Below are 25,969 nucleotides of genomic sequence, written 5' to 3' on the forward strand. Positions count from 1 at the left end.
GTCATCACTAAATGTATTCAGCTACTGCCATGTAACTGTCTGATAAGATAAACAGGTGCACGGTGGACTCCGTACTCCACTGAAAAATCTCTTCTGTGAGAGTCATGCATTTTCGAAGGTAAAGGAGAAATTGACTAAAGATGGCAGGCAGCAAACATTAGAGTTTCAACTCCTGATTATTTTCTCAATGAATCCATTTGTATCAGATTTAATAACTTTCAGTAGCACTTTATAATAATGTCACACTATGAAGCATCAGAATTTATAAATACTGATATGTATGTCCATCTGTTCCTGTTACACCATGTACAGTTGTCATTGCGAGTACAACATTGCTGTTAATGATCATAATCAAAGTCATAATCATATATCTGTATTTATAAATGTCATACTAAAGAGGATTATTGCTATATAAATGATGACTTAGAGCTTGTTTATAATAATGCTTAATATAGATTTCCCTAAGGTACAGTTATACATTTACTCATATAATCTCTAAATACATTAAACAATTTTTGCGAGTCCTCTTCGGTGCAGAGTTCCTGCTATAGTATATATACATTTTAATCTCCTGTTAATCTCCTGCCAGGCGATGGGATAGCATCATAACATATCATATATATCATAATATTTTCATTTTCATGTTTTGGGATATAAATTAAACTTCATTGTCATGAGGTGAAAAAGATATGCTGCTCTCTTAGGGTCTTATAGGCGACTACATGTTAAAAATTGGTTCTTTTATCCTGTTGGTAGGTGGTTGCTGGGCAACATGATGTTTTCAGAATATCTGACATGGATGGGAACCTTCAGGGGCCTAAGATGTACCTGTGTGCCAAGTTAGGTTGTTCAGCTCCTGATTGTGGACAGATAGAAAGAGATTTGGTGTATTATAATAAGATGTTTATTACACATAAATGGTGTTTTCAGCTGCCTGCACCTGCCTGGCCATTGAGACTCTAATCACAGCCTTCATGCAGATGAGTTCTTCGGGTAATCTTATCAAAATAAACCAGACACAATATATAGTCGAGGTCTTTGAAATATCCAGGGATAGAGGTGCAAGTTGAACTAACAAGAATGTAACACAGGCACGCTTTCAGGTCAAAATACTGAGAAGGTTACTGAGTGGAAAAGGCGGGCAGGAAAAAATGACCCCACCACAGCAGCTACATAGCAACATTAATGATCTGTTAAACGTGGAGGGTCAACGGTTTTCTATTTATAGTTTGGAGCAGTGGACTAAATTAAGAGCAGTAACACTCTCAGTCAGGAGTCCAGAGGTTGTAGGAACTTGGGTGACTAATGGACAGGTGAGAAATAAAATAAGTCCTGAGGGGGGGACAGAGAGTCATTGCCTGTGCCAGCGATGGCACAAGGAAAGCATTTAGACATGTGATTTAGTGTAGGCCTGAAGTAACCTTTAATATTGACTGAATCTCAGACCACTGAGTGCATATTTATTCATTTAAAGGCACATGGTCGATAAAGGGCAACGCAAAGATGGAGGTGAGACGGGAAGAATAACAGACGAACACAGTGATTAATAAGATGATATGACACAGGCAAAGAGAAAACGAAAACACAAACAAAGACGCAGGCAGCTCACAGTGACGTGCAGAGAGCAACATGTCATAAAAGGACTCAATAAGGAGAGTATACTGTGCAAAAACACACTTTAAAGATCTTTGAACATTTGACAATTTATCATAAGCTAAAGGAAAAATGTTTCTACTAAGTCATGTTAGCTTCTAATTATTTTAATACCCACATTTTTCTTATTATCATCCTATCCTCCAAACCTGCTTATCCTTTCACAAGGAACTGATGACTTGATGATGATGCTATATTGAGAGACTGACTTCCACAAGCACGGTCGATAACGCAGACTGTCGATTTCCACCTTGTGAGCTATCAATTAAGTTGGTGTTCAGCCGCATCACTAAGCAACCCTGGAGCTGATGCTTTACAGGTGAAAATAGAGGACAACATGAAGGGTCAGTAAACCAACAAAGGTAGGCCTGATAAATAAAAAAGTTTTATTTAAAGCATGTAAGGGACAGAGGAATTAGCAAGGAGGAAAAATAGGTTAAGAAAACAATACTGTTGTGTGATTGGTGGTGGAAACACCAACCTGCAGTGTGACCATAAATATAGGGAATATGCTTTTTACTTCGCCTTCGAGAACTGCGCAAAATATCAAAAGCACAACAGTTTTCTTTGGTTGCCGAGATGCAGCCAGAAGAAGACTTTCTTATCCAGCATCAGTGAATATGTGGCTGATTTATTTGACGCCAGTAACTCTGCCAACGGCCTTTGTCAGCCCGGGACTTGACATCTGTAACAGTTCTGCCTTATTGCATCTGCCTCCGGCTATGCGTTTGAAACTCACACGTGGCGACACCGAGCTTCAAACAGAGGTCCTGTGAGGTTAGAGAATGTGGCGAGACATTTTTAAGTAGAACCTCTGCACGCCCATGCATACTGTTGACAGACACTGTGGAAATGTGTCCCCAAAAAAAACGGTTAATTTTGCTACATCAGACATTTTGGGGGATTTATTACTTTAAAACGTATTGTGCAATTTATTTATATATATTCATATGTTTTTTTTTTTGGTTGGAAAAATTATGACACTAATGATGTAGAAAGCTCAAAAGCTCAGTTTGACTAGATTATCTCTGCTCACTTTGCATGAACATGGTGACATTCCTGCACATTATATTGATGATATAGTTTCTATCCTTTTTAATTTGTTATAATGTACTGGATTCAGCTGACAGTATCTCAGACCTTTGCATAAAAAAATACATTCATCTTATCAGATCCGGAAAATCTTAACCACCTGTCCCTCCATTTTCTGCCATCAGCCCACTTCTGCTCTTCCTGTCCCATTTAACCTCACTTACCGTCAACATGCTATCTAAACAAGAACAAACAATGACTCCCGAGAATAGAAGCTAGACTGGCACATTGTTAATGCGTCAGTAGAGTTATGGGACAGGTGTAAGAAGAGATGTGGTGAAAGAGGGGATCAGCTGGGCTTGCTGTCCTATAATGTTATCATAATCCATTATGGGACAGATTGTACATGTGATCAGGCTCTATATGTGATAAATATGATAATGTGACGCGATCTGTCACTGGCGTTTTCAAAATTAAATTACACCTAAAGGCAGTTGAAATTACAGAAATAAAAAATACAAGTTATGAGTAATTAGTTCAAGAAAAGGCGTGTAAAAAAAAAAAAAAAAATTAAGGAAGGTTTCTTCATGGGCTGTTGTGATTGGTCAGAATTTGCCAGATTTTTTATTTATTTATTTTTCTTTAAAGGAAAACACATTCAGTCTTTTGTTTATGTAAATACTTAAGATCTGCTTCTCGTGAGCAGTCAGAATGGTCTGCCCGTTGTTGCGGGCCCGTTGTTGCGGGTGGCCCCCTTAGGCCCACCCACCACTCAGTGATATTCTTTTAGGTCTTTCCAAAAAACAAGAGAGACGACAATATTTTAGATTGTATGAGACAGTGCTGGGCTTCAGTGACTTGGCAACAGATTTTCAGTTTTTAACGTAGACCGCCGCTGTTTCTGACTTCTCAATTTCAGTCTGGGACTTTGAGAGAAACAAACGTTTTTAGAGACAAATAACTTTTTTATCCTGTTAAATTAACACTGTTTTTCTTAACTTTACAGATTTTCAGGACAGATGATGTTTGCTGCCTTGTTCTTGTATGAAATGTTTTAGTCATAGCCCCTAATTGCAGCCTTAACGATAACTTAATTTAATAATAACTTTGCAAAGATTTTTTGCAAATTAGATATTGTGACACAACCCACCCGATTTCCCAGGCTCAGGATCCACGTGTGACTCCCGGTGGCTGGGTTTGTAGCTATCTGGCAATTACTAATAATTAAGCAGCTAACATTAACCTGTGTCAACCACATCAGCAGCTGATGTGTGAAGTTGTTTGCCAACTGGAGGAGGCAAAGATGGTGCTATTGGTGTAATTACTGTTGAAAAGGAGTATCTAATCTGATAGCTTTACTATTGATTAGTATATGAGAATCAATTTTTGTAACAATCCAAGTCGCGACATAGTTGTTTTTTTTCCAGCACTACAGTTTCTCCTCAATTGTTTGTTTTTTGAAATTTCTAGAGCACATTTAGCAGAGCTCACTTCACAGCTGAGGCAGTGCTGTAGAGTAAAGCCATGTGCTCCCCTGAAGGTCATATTAGTTTGGGAAGGACAGTGATGAAAATAAAAATAAAAATACACTAAGATACTAGCTTGACTTCTGGTTTTTGCAAAATGGGAATGCTTTAGCTTGTCCTATGGGTGTAGTGATTTTCTGGGTGGTGTCTCACGGGATAACGATTGCCTCTCCCGTGGTTGTTCGTGAAGGTAGGTGAACGCCCTTGGCTCTCGTGTTCCTCAAGCTGTTCCGACAGTTTTTGACCATGTGGTGCTGGCAAGTTGTCCGGCTGGGGATGGGAAAGAAGTGATGATGAAGGATTACTCTTTCTACAGTAATGGGTATTTTGTCAGCATGTAGATTAATCCCAAGATCCAAGATATTCCAGCAGAGCATTGCTTTGCAAAAAGAGTACTAATTTTTGTTTCATGCTAGGCTGTTCTGTTTGTGTATATATGAAGATTTTCTTTTCCACCCTAATAATTGTATCCAGACCCTAGTTTAAACTAGAAACAGAACTACACAGTATATGTAGGTTGCAGAGCACGGAAAAGCACAGTTAAATGACTGATACAGAAGCCTTTTCAGAAGATTTTATTACTTTTAATCACCACTTATCCACGCTTTTCCTCATATTGCTACTTGACACTATGGCTGTTGTTTTTCATCATCCTGTCCATTCCTGTAGATAAAGCCAAACTTATTTCAGTTGTTACTGTCAACTATTATTGTTTATGTGTCTGTAGAAATATGCAAAATATATGCAAACCCTCGTTTTTTTAGGAGCACAATTACAGCTTTGGAGCTTGTGAACACAATAAAAAGTCTCAGATTTAAGTTTGGACTCTCAGACCTGCAGACCTCATTACTCTCTCTTGTCCACTGAATTTGCCGATGCTAATTAATTCTTTTCGGGTATCAATGTGTGCGGTGCCAATAAAAATGTTTTCCTTGGAAAGTCAGCGCAAGAGATGTGACTGATTCAGTCAATGAGCTGCATAATTATTACTTGATCCCACACGCATAAATCCAATCAGCTCCCCTAACCTGGTCATCACCCGACACTGTTAAAAATGTCTCATTCACAGCTCTTGCTGCATATACTATTAACCTTCACTACAGGGTCTCTGTGTATACCGTATCGGAACCACAGCATGTCAAAGGGCTACTTTAGCTGAAACCTGAAGACTAGAGACAGGTTGTTTAATATAATCACCATAACACACACATGCACGTGCACACACATGCAAATGTATATCTAAAGTCATCTACCATATGTGGTTGTGTGCACAGCTACATGATGTGCATACCGAAATAACAGGTACAAGTGTCCCTGGTTACTATGGGAACATCAGCAGCTCGCAACTGATTAGAAATCTCTTTGATGATGAAGTGGCTTTGTGTTTGCGTTCTGTGAGCAGACAAACGCCAAGGTCTGTATGTGTGTTTGTGTGTGTAGATGTGAGTCCAACTGACCAGCATACATGAAGTACAAGTTCTTGCTCAGGAGTCTGCATTAACATTAACAGTAACAATAATACTTATTTCACATAAAGGTGTTTTAATTTTAATATTTAATGATTTTATTGGGGTTCTTTAAAAGACTTGAAAATCTGGTGAACAGCTGTTTCAAATGAGACAGCGACCGTGTACCTGGAAAGTTCAGCACTGGCAGCGAAACCTCATCCAACACACCAGATGGTCTCAGTGTGTATTTATGCCTGTCTGCCATGACTTTGTTATTCCTGGTATAGGTTTGTTTGTGTCCATGCGATATCTATCTATCTATCTATCTATCTGTCTATCTGTCTGTCTGTCTGTCTGTGAACTTGAGTGACCTCCAATTCTTTATCCATAATATAATATGAGGTATAATATGTATAATAGGTATAATATGATGTCAGCCCACTCTTCTGGGAAGGTTTATTAACGTGAACGGTATGATATAGCCCAGCCCTAGTTGTGTGTCTTTAATGTTTGTCTTTTTTTCCTGTACAACATTTCTGTACAAGTGTTGCTTTGTAGGAAAGTAAGGTAGTAAAGCATAAGAGACCTAGAACGATACACTAACAAACAGATTTACTAACAAACAGAACCATGTAAAATCATGCTCATTATCTCAGAGATAATTTGTACCTGTGCACAAAGTAAGTGCACTTGTGTTGTATTGATTCTTTGCACTTTTTGAAGGGTTTTGAGAGGGTGTTGGGCTTGGATTTAGGGCTGCCATGATTAGTCGACTAGTCACGATTACGTCGACTATCAAAATCGCAGACGACTAATTTTTTTTTTTGCCTGTCCCATTTGGTTCTTTAGTTGTCAGAATTGTTGTCTGAAGACCAACAAGGATACCCAATGGATTTACTTTGCCAAATGGATCATCATGGCCTTGCCGTATTGGTCCATTTGATCGACCTTTGTTGTTATTATTTATTTTATTTTATTTTCAGTTGTTACAGACGGGACAGACATGACTGAGGGATAGGAAAGGGAGAAAGAAAGATGAAGGAAAAGAAAAACAGAAGGGTAGAGGGACAGTGAGAAAGGGCACTTAACAAGAGAAAGAAGAGAAAAAAAAATCTCCTGGATCACCTGTTGAGAGAAAAAGAAGAGAAAACAAGCAAAAAAACAGAGCAACATACTAAGCACAACACTATCACATTAATCTAGCGTAAACAGCAGTAAATACTAAATATTGAATGTTGTTGTGTAGCAAGCAGGACCGACAGCGCACAATGTGCTTGGAAATAGCAGGTGTAGTTTATGTCTATGAACAGTGAACACCCGTGTGCACACCTGTGTGGATCAGCGCGCTTGTATTCAAAAGGTTTCCCCATGTAATGTTCTGCTAGAGGATGTAGAGAGCCATAGCCCTGTCCCCCAGGGCATGAAGCAGGCATGGAGGAGATCCAGGCTCCAGACATCCAGAGGCCCCAGAGGGCGAGAGCCCAAGGAGGACCACCAGAGGGGCATCCGTGCCACCCTCCTGGGAAGGGCTAAGGAGAGCCCCAGATGAGGGGTCACCCAGTAGCCATGGAGCAGAAGCCAGAGGGGGCTGCAGTGGCATGCCCGCCGGCTCTGCCGGCAGCCAGCTGTGTCAGAGGCCGGAGGCCCGAGGGCCCCCTTTGCCCCGGAAGAGGCCTGACCGAGCAACAGGCACCAGGCCCCGCCAAGTAGTCACTGGGAGTGAGCTGGTACATACCTGAGCACCCAGCCCCAGACACCAAGACCCACCAACGCACCGACCCCTGAGGGCATCAGTTACCGACAGGGAGTGTGGTGAGGGGAGATAGACCTTGGAGGGCCTGAGAGTTCCCAGAGAGGTGGAGTGTAAGACCCGACCTGACATATAGACACAGACAAACAGGCACACACAGACACAAACATGCATCCCACCCTCATGCACACATATACAAATACTCAGCACTCACCCAATGTAGGGATAGACATACATGGACACTGTACACACAATCACACTCCCCAAACAAACTCTATACCCCAGGTCCAGGTACCCTTGACGCTGGAGGGGGAAACGGCACCTAGACCCAGGAGATGTTACCCTTTCCCCCGGGGTGGAGGCAAGCAGACCGCCCCAGGCTCCACAGCAGCAGGGAGGCCCCGCATCCCAGATCCAATTCGGACGGCCAACACCTCCTCCCAGCCCCCCCGCCCCGATGGCCAGCAGAGAACAGGGGTGTGCGAAGAACCCAAGATGCCCCTCCCTTCATTTCAAGAAGTGCTTATCTAATCCTGATGGGACATTTCACATTTTGTCCACTCTCAACTTTATCCCACAGAAGGGAGACATTTATGGCTGCACAGTGGAACATGAAGCCCTTGAGGAGCCCTTGACCAGATTTTGGGGTGAAACTAATTTCTATATTAATACTTTTTAAGATTAGCCCTTTTCAGATTCATTAGTCTGTTAAGGTGACGACAGTTTGTCAATCAGACATAGATGTAAATGTTGCCAATATCTTTGTGACACACAGTCATAATATTTAGAGCTGTTCGCACTAAAGTAAAAAGCACCATCACTTCATGCGGATACCCTTTCGGCGCCAGCTGCGGTCGCAAGGCTGGAGCCGAACAAAAACACCCTGATAACGACTGTGTTTAGTCTGTTCCTTCCCATTCCATGCAAGGCCACCTGGGTTGGCTGGAAGACTGTTTACTTAGCCTAGCAGGGCAAAGGACACTGTCTCAGCTGAACTCTGGACACACACACACATACATATACACTGACATGCACACACTCATCCCCCCTCCCTTTCCAAACGCCTTCGATGCTTGTTCCCTCCTGGGAACACGGCGGGTCTGAGCCCGCGCTGGAATGGTAGCGCTGGGCAGGATGGCTGCTGTGTTTGCTTCGGATTACTCCTCACCCCCCACCCGACCCTGTGGCTTGTCACGTGTTCCATACTGTTGTGCTGTGGACATTTATGTGCTTTTTTGTGCAGAGGAGTTTTTTTGTTTCCTGTTCTCATGCTGTCCTCCCAGAAGCCCAGCATGAGTAGAGGTCTCTTCTTTTCCTCTTGTACTTTCCCATTGTAGTGTATATTTCAGTGTTTTTTTTCTGTAACGCTACCGATCTCCGACCTGTATCCCCATGTGATGTCTGTGTTGTGTGTGTAAGGTCGGGGGGGAGGGGGGTCCTATTTCACTGTAGGGTAACCTGCACGTGGCGAATAAAGCCTTGATTGATTGATTGATTGATTGATTTAGAGTTTAAGCTACAAAGCTCTTGCAGCATTGTTCTACAAAGATTCGCTTTCCATCAGCCAGCATGAAAAAAGGTTCGTTATTTTGTTTAATTACAGAGATCATGTCCTACATGTAGTTAGGGAATTAATTTGCTGTTAACTGCTAATCTATCCCATCTCCATGCCAGGGATAATAAGTTAATAATAGTACAACTGTGCTTTGTGCACAAAGGAATGTAACTATCTTGTCTGATGCTATATTTATATAATAAACTACGGAGAAAGACTTCTACAAATAGCTAGAAAAACTAATTTAAGCTTATTTTTACAATCCGCTTTTTAACAGGTGAATCCCATTACATATCTACACAGACTTTTTTTCACCGTACTTTATTTTTTTAACAGTTAATGATAGCGTTAGCAACGAAATCCATAAATGGAGCTGGACAAAGATACCTGTTAATTTGTGCTAATGAATTTGCTATGCTGTAGAAACATGTGCAGTATAAATCTTATGATGAAAGCGATAATAAATCCTACTAAATCCAAGTAAGTGAGACTGAAGAGATCAGAGAGCTATTCAAAATGAAGAATATGTGATAAGATGTTTTCAGATGAATATAAAGGAGTGTTGAAAGTTGTTGCTGAGGCTGCTTTTAAGTTTCATATTGTCATGTTGTTTGTTTTCTTCAACAGAGGTTGATGCAAACACAGTGGAGCCCACTATGGATTCAACCATCTATTTTGGATTTGCCTCGACTTGTGGGTTGTTGGAGTTGTCACAGGGATATTCTTTATTGTCAAAGGAAAACATGCATAACCAAGCTGAAGAACACCTGCAAATTACTCTGATAACTTTACATTGTAGCAAAAAAAAAAAGGGGCTTTACCTTTAGTCTTATAAGAAGAGAAAAAACTGCAGTAATTTGTATATAAAAAGGGAAGGAGCAAAAAATGTACTCTTCTGTATGTATTGCACATAATTTACTTCATTTGATCAAGAAAAACAACGGAAAGGCCATTACAGAATAGCAGCTCAAAAGAAAAAGGACGGTATAAAGACAGATTGCGTCCGGATGCAAAGAGACGGTACTTGCAAAAAATAGAGTGCATTGGAAATGTGGACCTCTATGAAATACGGCAGTGGAATAGAAACCCTGAAGACCAACCGCTATTGACTTAGCATGATATATTTTTGTACCTTGTATGTGGAGTCAGCGCATACACGGCGAACCAATTTCGCAATTATAAATCTCTGGAGGCGCACATCCAATTCACCAAGGATTGAGTACAAGATTTGGCTATTTTTAAGCCTCCACGTTGTGAGTACGCCGTCATTCAAACAAAGGTAAGTCAGCTTGAGTACTGCAAGTAAAATGCGTTTGATTTCCCTCTGAACATTCAGATTAGTGCAGCATAAATTCATTCATGAGGGGGAAATTACAGTGAGAACATGTGGAGGCTGTTAGAGGGATAACATTGTCCTGAAGAATTTACTTATTCTCTATGGTTAAAGAAATTGCACATCTTGCATCTTAATTATACATGTATGTACTTTCTAAACACGTTCATTGATACATTTGTGATGAATGGATTTGAAAGTAGATAAACACATTTGTGTCATCCTTGGCTCATTAAAGCTCTTGTCTTTAACTTAACTTTGTCTGTGTATGTTTCAGGTACTGCACTCTGAATGAACCAGCACTGGGTCATTGTGAGAATCACATGGAAGGTTGAAGCTGCCCAGATGTATGGCCGGAGTCGCAGATACCTGCAGCCATGTCGCTGCTCTTCTGTGGCATAGGGACTGTTACAGATGAACCTGCATACTGAGTTTTGCTGGGTAATATGACCAAGATACAGTCAGTGGTTGGCCATAAGATAGACTTCTCCTCTTCAGCTGCCCCAAAAAAGGCTCTCAATAAAACATAAACAGACCATCCGTAGTGACAGGTAAAAGAAGCCGTCCACAGAAAAGAAAAGTTCCACCTGCTACTGTGGAGGAGTTGTCTCAACTGATGGGAAAATATTTCTCCAAGCATAGTTCTGTTCTGAATAACCCATAATGTTGTATTTAGGGGGTCTACATTTGTGCCTGAAGTGCATTGCCATGTAAATAATTTGCATTTACTGAATATGTACTTACTAAGTACCACTGTTCAAAAGTTGAATAAAGAAACAAACACATAAAATCCTGACAACATTTAAATAAGATCACCCACTACTAGCATTCTGTTATTTACTGTCTCTTTTGAAATCTTACCACTGCATATACAGCACAACACTTTTAAGAGTATTTAACAAGAGCATTTTTCCCTGGTTGTACTACCTCACTGGGGCACATGTTCACCAAAACGCAGCAAACCTTCACCATCTCATCTAGAAGGGTCACCTCTTCACCCTCACATGGATGAAGTAATCTGATTGGCATGGTGGTATGTAGCATGTAGTTTGAAGCAGGGAACCCAGTCAGGATTTGTTTCATCCATTTCATAGGCTGGTTTGCCTGCAATAATGAAAAACAACTAGCAACTCTATAAATAGAATGTATATCAACAAAATCACTCATTATGATGTTTGTTCTAGTTTGCTATGACCTCAGAGCGCATTGAAAATAAAACTAATAGGCTACAAAGAGTAATGTGACCTTATTTTGATCTTACCTGAATGAAAATGTCTGGAGCACACCAACAGATATCTGGGGATGGAAGAGAACTGGATATCAGCTCGTCTCACAGCTGCTATCCAGGCTAGACGCCTTCTTTTGGTAACATCTGATACATAAGCTCCCTCACGTTGCTTCCAGGTGGGGAAACGATAAAAAGAGAGCCCATTTTCCAGCTTATTCCCTTCCCGATCGTGCGATCTAACATTACAACCGACAGCACAGCAAGTGCTGTCGGTTGTAATGGATAGATAGTTGTAACGGATAGTTACAGTAACGGATAGCATTGCTGATGCTATCCGTTTGCTTTCGCTCCTTTAGCCCTTTGTTTGGCCTGCTAAAATGGCGCCTCGGCGGTCACACCCCCTCCCGTAACATCATGCTCCAAAGCCCTATAAATGGTCTGCATTTGTATAGCGCTTTACTCAGTCCCTAAGGACCCCAAAGCGCTTTACACTACATTCAGTCATTCACCCATTCACACACACATTCATACACTGGCAATGGCAAGCTACGTTGTAGCCACAGCTGCCCTGGGGCGCACTGACAGAGGCGAAGCTGCCGGACACTGGCACCACCGGGCCCTCTGACCACCACCAGTAGGCAAACACGGGGTTAGTATCTTGCCCAAGGATATTTGGCATGCAGCCAGGAGGCAGCCTGGGATCAAACCACCGACCTTCTGATTTGTGGCTGACCTGCTCTGCCACCTGAGCTACAGCCACCCTATAGTGTCAGCTATAAAGGAAGTTCAATGTATTATCAAGTGTATTTATTAATGATAAACATTTGCCAGTGTGATGAATGTATCTCAAGTTTTGGTGTGGTCACTTTTAGGTTACTGTTTGGGGTGTCGGGTGGGGCTTTACAACGTCCTCTGCCTAAAGCAACCAACATTGTTCCCTTTATGCTTGTACCAAGAACAGGAAACATTTTTTAGGTACAGATTGGGAAGGTGAACTCAAATAACAAAAAAATTGCCTTGGTATGCTGAACATGCATCATAGTACAGGTTCCCGGTACTTTTCCTGGTAAAGAAAACAAACAAAAATATAAGTAAACTTAAATTTAGGGTTTTGTTAGTGCAGCTTGGCTCTCGACATGTTAATATTTTTGTCCCGTGACATTTTAGAGTTTTTAGTAATTGAAACATGACACAGGTTTTGTAGTGCTCACTGTAGAGTCCTTTACATTATTACTGTTACTGTGTGTATGTGTTTTTGCTACAATATTTATTCAAACGACATGTAAATCTTCACTGTATTCAGTAGTGGTCGCACAGGAAACTCCTTGACTAATTAAAAATTATAACAATTAGTCAAATGTTATTCAAGTAAAGTTTCTGATTTTCCCAGTATGACACGCTAGCAAAGGCTGTTTTTTTGTGTCCAATTGTTCTCTACCTCACCACTGCTGTGAGTTTACCGAGCTCTCTCCATGCATAATGAATGAGATGAGTTTTCCCCAAACAATCTGAAATTCAAGTTGTACCAAAACACTCCAGACTGGAACAGAAGGGACAAAAGGCTTATGTAACAATAAGGTGCTTGCCAAAACAAGAAATGACTTCTCTAAGAAAACCACCTGGTTCTTGCCTCAAAGCTTAGTTGGAAGTGAACAGAGTGATGGATTTAAACTGACTGTGAATGTTGTTTTATTGCTTGCTTTCATTTTGTAAAACAAAATGAAATCAATCAAAAATCAGTGTAGCAGCCAATGCTTCAGATGACCCCAATGAAAGTCTAAGGGGGTCAGATCGGGAGACCTTGGGGGCCATTCAACTGGCCCACGATGACCAATCCACTTTCCAGGAAACTGTTCATCTAGGAATGCTCGGACCTGGCACCCATAATGTGGTGGTGCAATCTTGCTGGAAAAACTCAGGGAACGTGCCAGCTTCAGTGCACAAAGAGGGAAACACATCATCATGTAGCAATTTCAAATATCCAGTGGCTTTGAGGTTTCCATTGTTGAAGAATGGACCCACTACCGTTGTACCCCATATACCACACCAAACCATCACTTTTGTTGTTCCAACAGTCTTGGAGGGATCCATCCAATGTGGGTTAGTGTCAGACCAATAGCAGTGGTTTTGTTTTAACTTCACCATTCACATAAAAGTTTGCCTCATCACTGAACAAAATCTTCTGCATGAACTGAGGGTCCTGTTCCAATTTTTGTTTTGCCCATTCTGCAAATTCTGTGCGCCGATCTGGGTCATCCTCGCTGAGATGCTGCAGTAGCTGGAGTTTGTAAGGGTGCCATTTGTGAGTAGCTAATATCCGCCAAAGGGATGTTCGACTAATGCCACTCTCCAGTGACATGCGGCGAGTGCTACACTGTGAGCTCTCGCTGAATGAAGCTAGGAGAGCCACTGATGTTTCTTCATTAGTGACAGTTTTCTTGCGTCCACATTTTGGCAAATCCAACACTGAACCAGTTTCACGAAACTTAGCAAGCAGTTTGCTAACTGTAGCATGGGAGATGGGTGGTCTCGTAGGGTGTCTTGCATTGAAATCTGCTGCAATGACCCGGTTACTGCGTTCACCAGATATCAACACAATTTCAATCCGCTCCTCACATGTTAACCTGTTCGACATGTCAATGGCTGTGAACAAAGAGAAACTTGTAAATAACTCATGAAAGAATAAAGCTGCGTTGAAACCAACCACACCATTGTTTTTCTTGTGACATTACCAATAAGTTTGATGTGTCACATGGCCCTCTTCCTATTGAAAAAACAAAAGTTGTATCCAAGATGGCCGACTTCTAAATGGCCACCATGGTCACCACCCATCTTGAGGAGTTTGCCCCCTCACATATACTAATGTGCCACAAACAGGACTTTAATATCACCAACCATTCCCATTTTATTACGGTGTATCCATATAAATGGCCCACCCTGTAGATTTAATCCAGTAGAAGCATTTGCCAGTGAACCAAGGTTGTGGAACTTTGCTACTTTCAGCTGTGCCCTTATTCACAAGAGGTCACCACAGCAGGTAGTGCCACATGTTTGATTTGGCAGATTTATACAACAGATGCCCTTCCTGACTTCCCCTGCACGGATTTCTGTGTCCTCCTGGGATTGAATCAGGCAGGCAAATGTGTAGACCTCTATACAAAAAACCCCCAAAAACAGTATGTTTCCTGGTGCATTTCTTCAAGCGGTTTAGTGTCATATAAAGTTTGTGTAATTCAGTTAAATTTGGACCGTTGGTAGGCATTTACTAGGCAACATGACAGCATCATAATATATTATTCATAATAAAAGTTTTGTGGATATAAATTAGATATTGTTGTGAAATTAAAATGATACAATGCAGTGTTAGAAGTGCATAAAAGCTGCAAATGAATAATTTTTGCCTGTTGGTAGGTAGCTCCTAAGCAGCATGATGACATCATAATAACTGATATAGATAAGATCCTTCACAGATGTACCTCTAATAAACAGTAATAAAAATGAACCACATCAACTGTAACATTAAATATAACAGTTATTAACAGTTATAATGCAAAAACATACATCATAATGTGGCGAATGTGGCTCAGGAGAGCAGTTTTTCTACTCATTGGAAGGTGATTTGATCCCTTGTTCCTCCAGCTTGCATGTCGAAGTATCCTTGAGCAAGATACTGAGCACTCAGTGGCGTCTGATGCAGCCATCAACGTGTGAGTGTGTGAATGTTGGGTTAAATGGGCCAGTAATGCCTCTAGTGATGCCCGTGGAAACCACTTTATCTCCCAAATAAGTACCAGCTCATATTAAACTTTAATAATTGTCATTCTTTACTTTTAATTTTGTATTCATGAAATACATTTTGATGCTAGTACCAGCAATAAAGTTTTAACAGTGTATAGATTATGGCATTGCTACCCTATCTGAGTATCTCTCCACCACAGCTACTGAATGTTGGCCCATATCTGGACTTTGAACGTCACAGAGCTGCATGAGCTTGGTGAAACATGTGCTGCTGCAGGGATCATTTAAATGGCCAATCGTCACTTGTTTTTGGCACAGCCAAAGCATTGCTACTGATTATGGAGTAGAGAAATATACTTTAACTGTTTCAGGTGGATACTTGATATTTCATGGATGGTTTGACACAATCCAGTCCCCTCATCAAACATGGAAATCAATTAGATTAGATCCACTGTCAGACCGTACGTAAAAACTTTTACAGAGCTGTCTGAAATCTCTGACTCTATTATTAGCACTCTGTTACATTAGCAAATCAGCATTTCCAATATGAAATTAAAATAAAGTGCTCAGCACAGCAAACAGTGATGGCATTTCCCGGCTAAATGGGAGGATTGGCTTATTTGAATTGCTCCAAAAGTATTGCTGTGATTGATGTCTTTGTGTTATTCATAAACTATAAAGCCAAATTTGTAATTGTGACACCAAGTGATTCACTATCACTTCACAATTGTGTTTTTACAGCCTTAATAATCGCTGGACTGTAGTAACACTTGCAAACACAGTTGTATGTTAGATGATATCCCACACATACATGCATTAAAGGACTAACATAGGGGTGAAGGCATATTACTGGAGATGACTTAAACCACTTAGAAAGCTACACATAAACATCAACCATTTGTCATTGCTGTTTTATCCATGTATTGGTCATCCTTTTGAAAGCATTGCGACTTCACTGCTGCCTCTGCCAGCACAGTGACTGCAGTACTGCTGAGGTCAAACGTGTTACCGATTCAGATTATCAAAAGTGTTATTACAGGGTTTGAAGTGAGGCGCTGTGTTCAACCATGCTTATGCTGTGAGACAGAGGGGGAGGAAAAATAGCATCAGAGGATGGAAATGGCAAAGCAACATAAAGGAGAGTCAGTAGAGGAAAAGTTGAAGGAGAAACTGATATGCATCGAGGAGGGTATGAATGCAGAAAGGAACAGGAGTAAAAGGGAGGGCAAGAAACAGCTGCACTCAATCAAGGCCGGTTATGTAATGTCTCACAATCTGTCAGCTTCCCAAACATCTTTCTTCAGCGGCTCTTACTTTTTCTTTTTTTTTAAATCTCCCATCCCTGATCATCATCTCTACTTTTTAAGGACACTCTTACAGTCCTCTCTCCTGTTTCATGCCTGGATATCAGCACATTATTCTCATCAGCCACTCAATGTGCTGCCAGGCAGGGGTTAAAGATGATGCATAGCGGAGTGATCCATAGTGAGTGATCTTGATGTTATGTAATCTTTGGTTCATTGACCTCAGACGCTGCAGAGTTGGAGAAAGAGGAGAAGCTAAAGAGTTAGAGAGGAGGGGGGGAAAGATGTTATAGAGGGGAAGCACGACGGGAGAGTGCTCTCTCCCACCTGCAGCAATCAGTATTAATAAATTTCACCTCACCACACACCTTTCACATAGTTTATGCAACACACTCTTGTTCTCAGCAGGAGCTGTAAGAAAGCTTGTTTTTCAGGTGTGCTGTTTCCACGGCTAAATTAACCCAGTGGAGCTTGTTTTATAAACTACAAATTAAAAATTAAATATCTGCAATCTGCTGAAATCTATAGACTGTGAAAAAATAAAAGCTGGTTATATAAAACCTGCTCACATTGCTTTCTGTTTAAAATTTCTATTATTGCTTGTTTATTCCCCCCCCCCAAAGGGAGGGAGTATGTAGTCGGTTTGTTTGTTTGTTAGCGATTTAGCCTCCAGAGTTTTCAAGATGTCGTTTTCAAATTTTGTGCGATGACAGAAACCAATAACGGCCCGAGCTGATTTAATTTTGTCAAGGTCAAGCTTTAGGCCACAAATGTGAAAATCTGTAAAAATGACCAATCTTTTATGGATCATCTTCAAACTTACAGCATACTACGCCTCAGGGAATGTGACCCTGGTTGGCTAAGCATTTGATTTTGACCTTCATTGTGAGTGCCTGAGGTCAAAGTTGACCTTGAAAAAATTTTCAAGAAACCATATCGAGTAAATTGTCATATGAAACGAAATGGAGAGAGCTGTGCAATGCACTTTTTATTTTTTCAACATGATGCCCTAGAACCTCACAGTGATGCCACAAAATGTTTATACTCACACACTGCATGAATATATCTTAAAATCTCAAATTTTTACAGCTTATAGGAGCCAAGATTTCAGCCAATTCTTCTCCAATCATACAGGTTAAGATAAATAAAAAAAATACACCGTTTTGGTACGTATGCTTCAAGGCCAACGGTCAGGGTTACATGAAAATGCTTTAGTTTCCACTGGATTATATTAGTCAATATATTAGTCAACGGGGAGACGTGAACACTTTTTTTGTTAGCTCTTTAAAACATTTTTAATGAAACATTATGACTTCGCAATGGCACAAAAAGCTTAATATACTACACTAGATTAGCAGTATTAAAAATGCTGACAACAGCACAAATTATCTATGAAAACAATGCAGATGTTGTTATTGGGGATTTCCAAAAATGATGCTGATGTCAGCAGGTTATAAAAACAAATATAGATTTACAATAGCCCTTAGCCTTCGGGGGGAGTTGCTGGTGCACTTGTCAAGAAAAGAGTTTGTGGTGGTAATTTTCCATTTTCCATTCTGAGCCTGTATTTTAGACAGATAATCACATCTGGACCACACCTGGAGTGTTTATTGGGATTAGTATGAGCTTCTTAATTACTTCAAACTTCTGCTCACTCTGTATATTTTGTAGAAAAGTGCAAGAAGTATACATACTAACAGTATACTTATACAATATACTATAATATGCGGGGGGAGGGGAGGGGGAAATCAGTTTGATTCACAGCCAAAAGTGAGAAAAATGTCTTTAAAGTGCTTAGACATCTTTTCTCAGCCTTCCTTTTATTAACTGATCCATGATAGTAACATACCATGTTTAGTTCCATTAATTTATTAATACATTTAAAGGGCATAAACAATAACCCATGCATGAAACCTCCTGTATTCCCTGCAGAAAAGGCCCTAACACCAGCTTCTCTTCCTCTGTCACTCTACTTTTCTCTCAGCGGCTGCACTGCCCGAGTGCTCGAGTGAGGCTATCACACTGCGAAAGGCAGCTGTCCCCGTGTGCGGCACAGAATTCATTAGTGTTAAGCTACTGTAACAGTTTGCTTCAGTGAGCCAGCTGCCACCCTTTGCATCCTCCCACACTGCCTGTGTCACCTCTGTGGAGAGTGAATTCATCAAACCTTTGCAGGGAGTTTGAGCTCACCTTCACATTTTGCTGAATCAGCACCAGAGGAGAAAATACAGTCACTCATATGCACTTACTCTCAACAGCATGCCCACGTTTGTGCTGAAACGGCAGAATGTGTGCCAGTGTCTGTGCGTGTGTGTGTACATCAGCAGTTACAGCTTTAGAGCTGTAAGAAATTTTACAAACCGAGGAAATGTTGGAGTAGAGAGATGCTGTTTAGGCTGTTAGAAAGTATTCATCTTAGATGTACAGGATTAGTGTTTTATAACACAGGTATGATTTGCCCAGTGATTTAAATAAGGCAGAATAAGTTGATTTAAAGTTAAAGCAATTACTGAAAGCCAGTTCAGGACAGGTTTGGGTTATTAGTTTTCTAATTTAGTTTAGTTTAGTTGAAGTTTAGTTGAGTCTAATGTGTCAGGTTGAGTCAAAATGTATATTGGGTCCCAGCGTCGATAAAACTGAGTAGGGTTGAAACCTCCCACTGCCTTTGCACATTTCATCTATCGGTTCTCTTTTTGGGGATCTGCCTCAAGTGGTCATTCGAGGAACTGCAATTAAATTTTTTTAGACTTGTAGGATTTGCTGCTTAATAAGAAGCTGAACCTGTTTTATGCCCTAACCTGCCTCCGTTATTTCTCTCTCGCCTAATTTCAAATTGAGGAGAAACCTGATGTCAGGAATATTTTCTGTAAGCTCTAAACAGGATTTTTTAGGCCATCTTTTCATCAGTTGTGCATTACATGTAAGCTAGTAAACTGTCATTCTCTTTAATAGTAATAGAGTTTTTGTGATTTTGTTTTATTGCTGTGAAATTGTCCATTTTAAATATTTTCCACTGCTTTGTTTCTAACTATGCTAGCAGAAAGATTGTTTGTTTGCTTTTTAAGTCTACAGCAGCATCACATGTGGCGCTCTTTCTCCTTCTGTTTTCAGCATGCTTCTATCCCTATACTGATTGGACGTGAGCGAGACCGTCTTAGTAACATCTACTGCAGATTCACCATGCATTTATCCTGTTTGTATGACTCTTTAGGGCACAGGTCTTATATGGAACTCCCACACCTCTGAAACAGCTCTGCACTGGAGCCAAATGTCCTTTATGACAGAATATGAGCACAGGCCCCCTCTGATCTGATGTATGATATTTAGGAGTTGTGCATTTGCTCTGATGCTAGCTCGTTTCTGTGAGATGAGCAAGAAAATGGAAGCTGCTGTCTCATGTAGCCTGGAGGCACGATGCAGTATGTGTTTCTGTGCCTCTTCTGCTGGAAGAGTTTGAGAGTGTGTTTTGCAGCTGAATTTAAAAATGTGACTATGATGCGATTATTATGTAATGTCACCTAATGTCCTTTTGTCATATAGTTTTAGATAAATTCTCCAAGTTTGTACAGTAGCTTATGTATTAATGCACTAGTGTTGCACGTGATAGTCAGACTCGGAAAAACAGCGTTTGGCGGCCGCAGCATGATCAAAATTATTGAAACCGTGTGCAATGAACTTGTTGCCTTTTAATGATAAGGATATGGTCAACGAACACTTACAGTCAGCTGCCATCTTCACTGCAAATAAACAAGAAAACCAGATCTTCCAGGAGAAAAACCATCACAACCGTGATGGAGAATGCAACAACACGTACAGGATAACAAGTGGGAAAACAGCTGAAACTATGAGACAGGAGAAGTACAGTATATATCCAAAGCACAAGAGAAAATAGGTCATCAAAATAAAACAGGAACTACCTAACAGCGAGACAAGGACTAAGACACATGAGCTTGACAGAGAGACAGACAAAATACTGAGACAAGACTGAGGGAACAGAATGTTAACCCTAAGGATTTACAAACACAGCGAAAGGAATGAAACCAGAACACTAAAGGAGCTTGTACCAGGCATAAAGAAATAAGAAACAAGGCACGTAAACACGAAGAAATAACAGAGAGATAAATATAACCATAAAACAAAGATACAAAACCAGAAAAACCCTTATACTTCCCCAAAACTTAAAACCCTGGATGCAAGACCCAGGTACCATGACGGTAAAGACATGACTACTGATTTCAAGCACAGCCAGAACCTCCAGATCTGAAACAGAAATTCCCCCACAAATAGGACAAAAAGCAATTTAACTGCACAATGACATAGGCACATGGCAATTTTGCTTTTATGTAACCAGAATACAACCAGGTGGTCATCAAGTGAGTCACTCTCCTAATGCAAAGATACTCATCACAGACGAGTTTTACTCAACAATGTAGACTGACTGACTGCAACATGCCAGGCTGCAAGGCAATTGCCCGTGCAGTTACTTTGCCATGAAAAATGGCTCCAGAGAACGCAGGCTGTTGCACGCTCCGCCGCTGGGTGACCAGTTGCAATGAGTCACTAACAGCGAAAAGTGCTGCAGTCGTCCGACAGCCACAGATTTCTGACCATTTCTGACCATTAAGAGGCGAGGATGTGACCTCAGGGAAGAGCTGTTGTTTTTAAAAATGCCTTGTTATTTATTCATAGCGCTGAAAGCATTTGTGGTCCAAGCCTGAATATATTTGTTAGGCGGGGTTTGATAAATTAGCAGCAGCGTTTGCCAGAATCATTAAATACATCTCCATGTACATTTGAAAATGCTTTTCTTGGCCGGTGTTTGTGTGCTGACAGAGGGTGTTTATATCTGCTTGTGCCCTCTGATGCTAATAATTCATCCACCATATGTGCAGATGAGGTAGAACAACATGGATGGATTTCACAAGTAAAGAGTTTAAAGCTTTTCATACCATTGCTGTAAGAAATGAAAGGATAATTTTCTATAAATATATAAAATCTGGCTTTATTGATCAGCTTAGATGAGTTTACAAAAAGCAAATCCACTTCTTTGGCATGTGTCCAGATGCACAGATGCACACCCAGAAACGGACATAAAAATTAAAGCTATTTATCTCGACAGGAGCGCAGTCAGTTATCCAAGAATACTGAGCGCTGTGAGCAGCAATTACTCTGTCAGTGGTTGAATTTTAATTACATTTTAGCACTGTGCCCGGTATTGTCTCATGTGTGTAAGTGTAATTGTGTCTGCGTGTGTCCTTATCTTACAGTAGCACACTGTAGCACAATGGCCACAGTTCCCCAACACCTGCTGTTGCGTTAGAGCAGGGAGCCAAAAAACCAGAGAGAGACACACATAGAGTGTGATCACAGTAAAAGGCTTAATGCTTTCATCTTTAAATGAATATACTCTGTCTTTTAAATGCATGACCACAGACAGCCAGCCAAAGACTGGAAACAAGATGAAACAGTTAGCCTCGCTCTGTCCGAAGGTAGCAAAATCCACCTATCAGCATTTCTAAAGCTTAAGGAAAAAGAAGCTCAAAAATTTTTGCTTTAGAGTTCTTTAATTTCTCCCGCCTACTGCAGCCCTCTTCTTCCTCAACTCTATTCTTTTGATATGTACAATAAGGCATGATTCATCCTGCACTTTTACTGTAATTTTGTTCCATTTTCTTGGGTCACGCTGGCCAAAAAAATAGAAATTTTGCCACCAGCACCAGGAGCAGCTCCATGAGCAATCACGGTCCACTACTTTAATTTCAAGGTTTCCATTACTTGAGTGCCAAAGGTGACTGAACTCTACGTGGCTTTTACCAGGTAATGAGCTAAGAGCAAAGTTTGGAGGTGAGCAAGAATAGGAGTTCAGAAAGTAAAAGGTTGGATTTTAGTGTATAGGTGGAGACCAGGTAAAGAGGAATGAGACAGGAGGAGGTGTAAATAGGAGAGAAAAGAAAGTATACCTCGGCTGATGAGAGCTCATATTTTTCCTTGCTGTCCTTGATCCTGCCCAGAGGCTCTAGAGGGAGAAAGGGAGAGATAAAAAGAAATTATTCATGGCCACTCTAACCAAGGCAAGGGCCACTTCTCCCTTCTAGTCATTAGAGCGAGATTTCCAAAGACAACAATGAAAAGCAGCCCCTCATTCATCAGCTGCAGCTTTCAGGTAGCCAGCAGACGGCGAGCCGGATACAATGCCTGGCAGGGAGCACAATGGCCGGGCTGTTTACACAACATGTCCAAACCCAAATTAGTCAAAGAGGGAAACAGAAAACATGGTGCTTAATGGTAATACACTGTTGCTAGTCATCAGTATGATGGGAGGGATGTTCAGAGGTCCTCTTGAGTGGGCACTCTGCCTTGATGTTTTTCATCCAGCGTGGAGATTTATGTCAGCTCTTCAACCATCTCTCATGTTTCAGCTACAACAGGAATATTTTGATATGTACAACAATCTCCTTTATCCTTCTTTAGCTGCCTCAGTGTCGGAATTCTGGATTTCATGTCATAGACTGGACAAAATAATCTCTCAGGTTTTCTTTGTATTTTAAATGAATAACACACTTTTGTAAACTGGTTATCATGGGTTGATTTGGTCATGAAATATGTTCGGCATATGATGGCATGTTTTTAAATTAAAATGAGTGCAAAAGCAGCCAGTGTCTAAAGAAAAACCTTTTCAGAAAGCCTGGAAAACTACTGTACAGGACCACTTAATCAAACATTACAGGAAAGTCTGACTGCTTAGAAGCAAAATATAAAGAAGTGAGGAGTGAGTAAAGACTTCTGCAGTATACATAAGTATATATCTGTTGATCCAGTTGTTTAAACTTGCATTAACTGAATTTGAGACAATACAAAGAGACAACACAGCATTCTGTTATATTGCATTAATGATGTCTTATTTACACATTCAGTTACATTACTGCTAAATGTAAGAGTTTGGTCTCTTTTTAAATCATGGGGAAAATATGTGTCCTTTCAGCTGCTGACTGCTCCACTGAGCTCAGCACTAGCAGGCTGTACAGATGAAACAATTAGATAATAGACAAGGAAAAGCTCCATGAAGAACTTAACTCTCTGTGTGTTCATTACTCGAAGCAGCCAGCTTTAACCAGTGACACTTTTTTTATGAATCACATTATTCCTTGTTGTTTTATGCGCAAATTTTGACAGACTTACTTAAACGTGAGGACCGCAAAACAGGATGCAGGAGTCAAGATAATAAATCTACAAAAACAGTTGTTTGATGTCAGCGGAAAAGTGCACAGCGGGTGAAGACAAGAGGATAAACAGACCGTAACTAGGACCCGGAAATTACACATTGACAAACACAGATGAGGAAACAAAGGATTATGAGAGCATTATGAGAAACTGGGCATATTGAATTCCTGGAAAAAAATGCAACACAAAAATTTCTCCAGAAAAGGAGAAGCTTTGGATTCATAGTAGAAGTTGTGCCTCAGCGCTGCAGCCATGTTTTAAAAGGCACAATTTTAATTGTGGAGGTAAAATGGTTTGTGTTGCACTTTTTCACAGTTTCACTACAGCTTGGACAGCATAGCTGGACAGTTTCTGTGGACAAGCCTGGCGCTTCCATGAAAACTACAGGCAACTGCAGCAATCTGCGAGTGAAATACGCATGGGAATTCATGTGGAATACACGTTTTTCACTAGGGACAGGTTATCCTTGAAATTTTTGCATATCCACTATATGATAATAAAAGTCTATCTATCTCTGTGGGTTTCTAGGGGGAAATGGGGGTCATTAACTGGTCTCTAGGCCTGTGTAACTGGAGCTTTAGCATTAGTTTTCCTGGTAATCTTCATCCATCTCCAGCAACCACTTACAACATGTTGGTGAGCTTTTATTTTTCCCTTACGACCAGCGGTTGCCAGATGGTCAAGGATCTGTGTCTAAACCTGTGTAAACAGAACCTTTTTCACTTGATCTTAAATTGTCACCATGATTGTCCCGTACAAAGTGGCTGTCAAGTTAATGTCACATGGTAAGCGTTCACATATCTGTAAAATCTCACTGTATACGCCTGTCAACTCCTTGTCTACAATAGCACGCTTGTGTGCGCTCCCCGTTTAGTGCTCTGGACTTTTGGCTGTTTTTTGGACTTTGACATCCATTTGAGCAAAAGGTTTATTTTCAGTTACTCTGCCTGCTCTTGATGCCCTTTGTCCTGCAAAACACGACACCGAAACTCAAATGTCTGATGAAATCCAAAGTCCAAGTAGCTCAACTGTTTTTTTCTCTAAGCAACAATTCAAAATCCCGCAGTATAAGCTCGCACGTATGATGAAAAGAAGCAACAAATATTCACATCTCTTAAACTGGAACCAGCTCATTCTTTGCCTCTTTTGATGTGCTGATTACCATATCAGCTGCAAGAAGAGCTCAAAATGTGGGCAGGCTCGCGTGTTTGTGTGCGACTAAATACAGGTTCCCCATCTATTATGCCTGGTCTGTTACTGTGTCATTGCAGTGGAAAAACTATGCCAGACTCCAACAGCTGTGCTGTCAGAAACTCACAGCCATCCACATTTCAGCTGGGAATTCTCTGTCACAGCTCATTGCTCTCCTCTGATGGTCAGCAGATGGAAAAATTTGGCATTGTGATATAAGAAGTTTACTGATATACATGAGCACTGTTTTTTTTTCCACTACACTATCACATTTCACTCCACTCCTTGCTTTATGTGGCTGGATGTAGAGTCACAAGTCAACAGCCCAGACGATCCTATTTTCCATTAGCTTAACACAGCTATCCTTGGTTGGAGCAGTGTGTGTGTGTGTGTGTGTGTGTGGGTGTGTATAGAGTCCTGCATGAGCCCTTGGCATTCCATCAGCGCGACACAAGTCACCATCAGGGCAGTATCAGTTTCCCCAGCGCGTAAATAGTCCCATGAGCAGTTAGAAATTCTCGCTCCTGTGCTCGTCGTTTTCGAAATGTATGGAAAATAGTTGCCGTGTGACAACCCCCCACCCCCACCCAGTCTGTCAAGGTGGCCGAAAGTGACACTGTCACAGGCCCAAGTGGGTCAGTGAGTGATGAGTGAAGGATTGTGCGTGTTGACTGATGTGTCACAAGGGACCATGGGATGGGTTCGTGTAACTGTCTGTTGCCACTGTTACTATTGTTGTGCCACTTGGTCCTGACCTGACACGAGGCCTTTATCACTGTGCTGCAGACGGCTCCTAATCCAGCAGCTTTCTTTTGCTATGGTGACTGCCCCCAGGTGTCAGGAGCGTGCAGGTGCTGTAATCCTGGTATTTTCTCTCCCGCATTTATTTTTATGGCTTCCATAAAATCAGACGATTGGGTCAGTTCCTGGACTTTCACCAAGAAGATTTTGTTTCCGTTAACTTCGGCCGCAGCAGCATGCTGATTCAGA

At 41.0% G+C, this 25,969-nt stretch overlaps 1 protein-coding gene across 1 annotated transcript in view; it reads left to right on the top strand.

The window, feature by feature from the left end:
- pitpnc1a (phosphatidylinositol transfer protein cytoplasmic 1a) overlaps positions 1-25,969 on the top strand; it is a 49,489-nt gene that overhangs the window by 5,151 nt on the left and 18,369 nt on the right. The window lies entirely within an intron of this gene.

This window comes from Simochromis diagramma, unplaced genomic scaffold, assembly GCF_900408965.1.
Source record: "Simochromis diagramma unplaced genomic scaffold, fSimDia1.1 OVJJ01000321.1, whole genome shotgun sequence".
In the NCBI taxonomy this organism is placed as follows: domain Eukaryota; kingdom Metazoa; phylum Chordata; class Actinopteri; order Cichliformes; family Cichlidae; genus Simochromis; species Simochromis diagramma.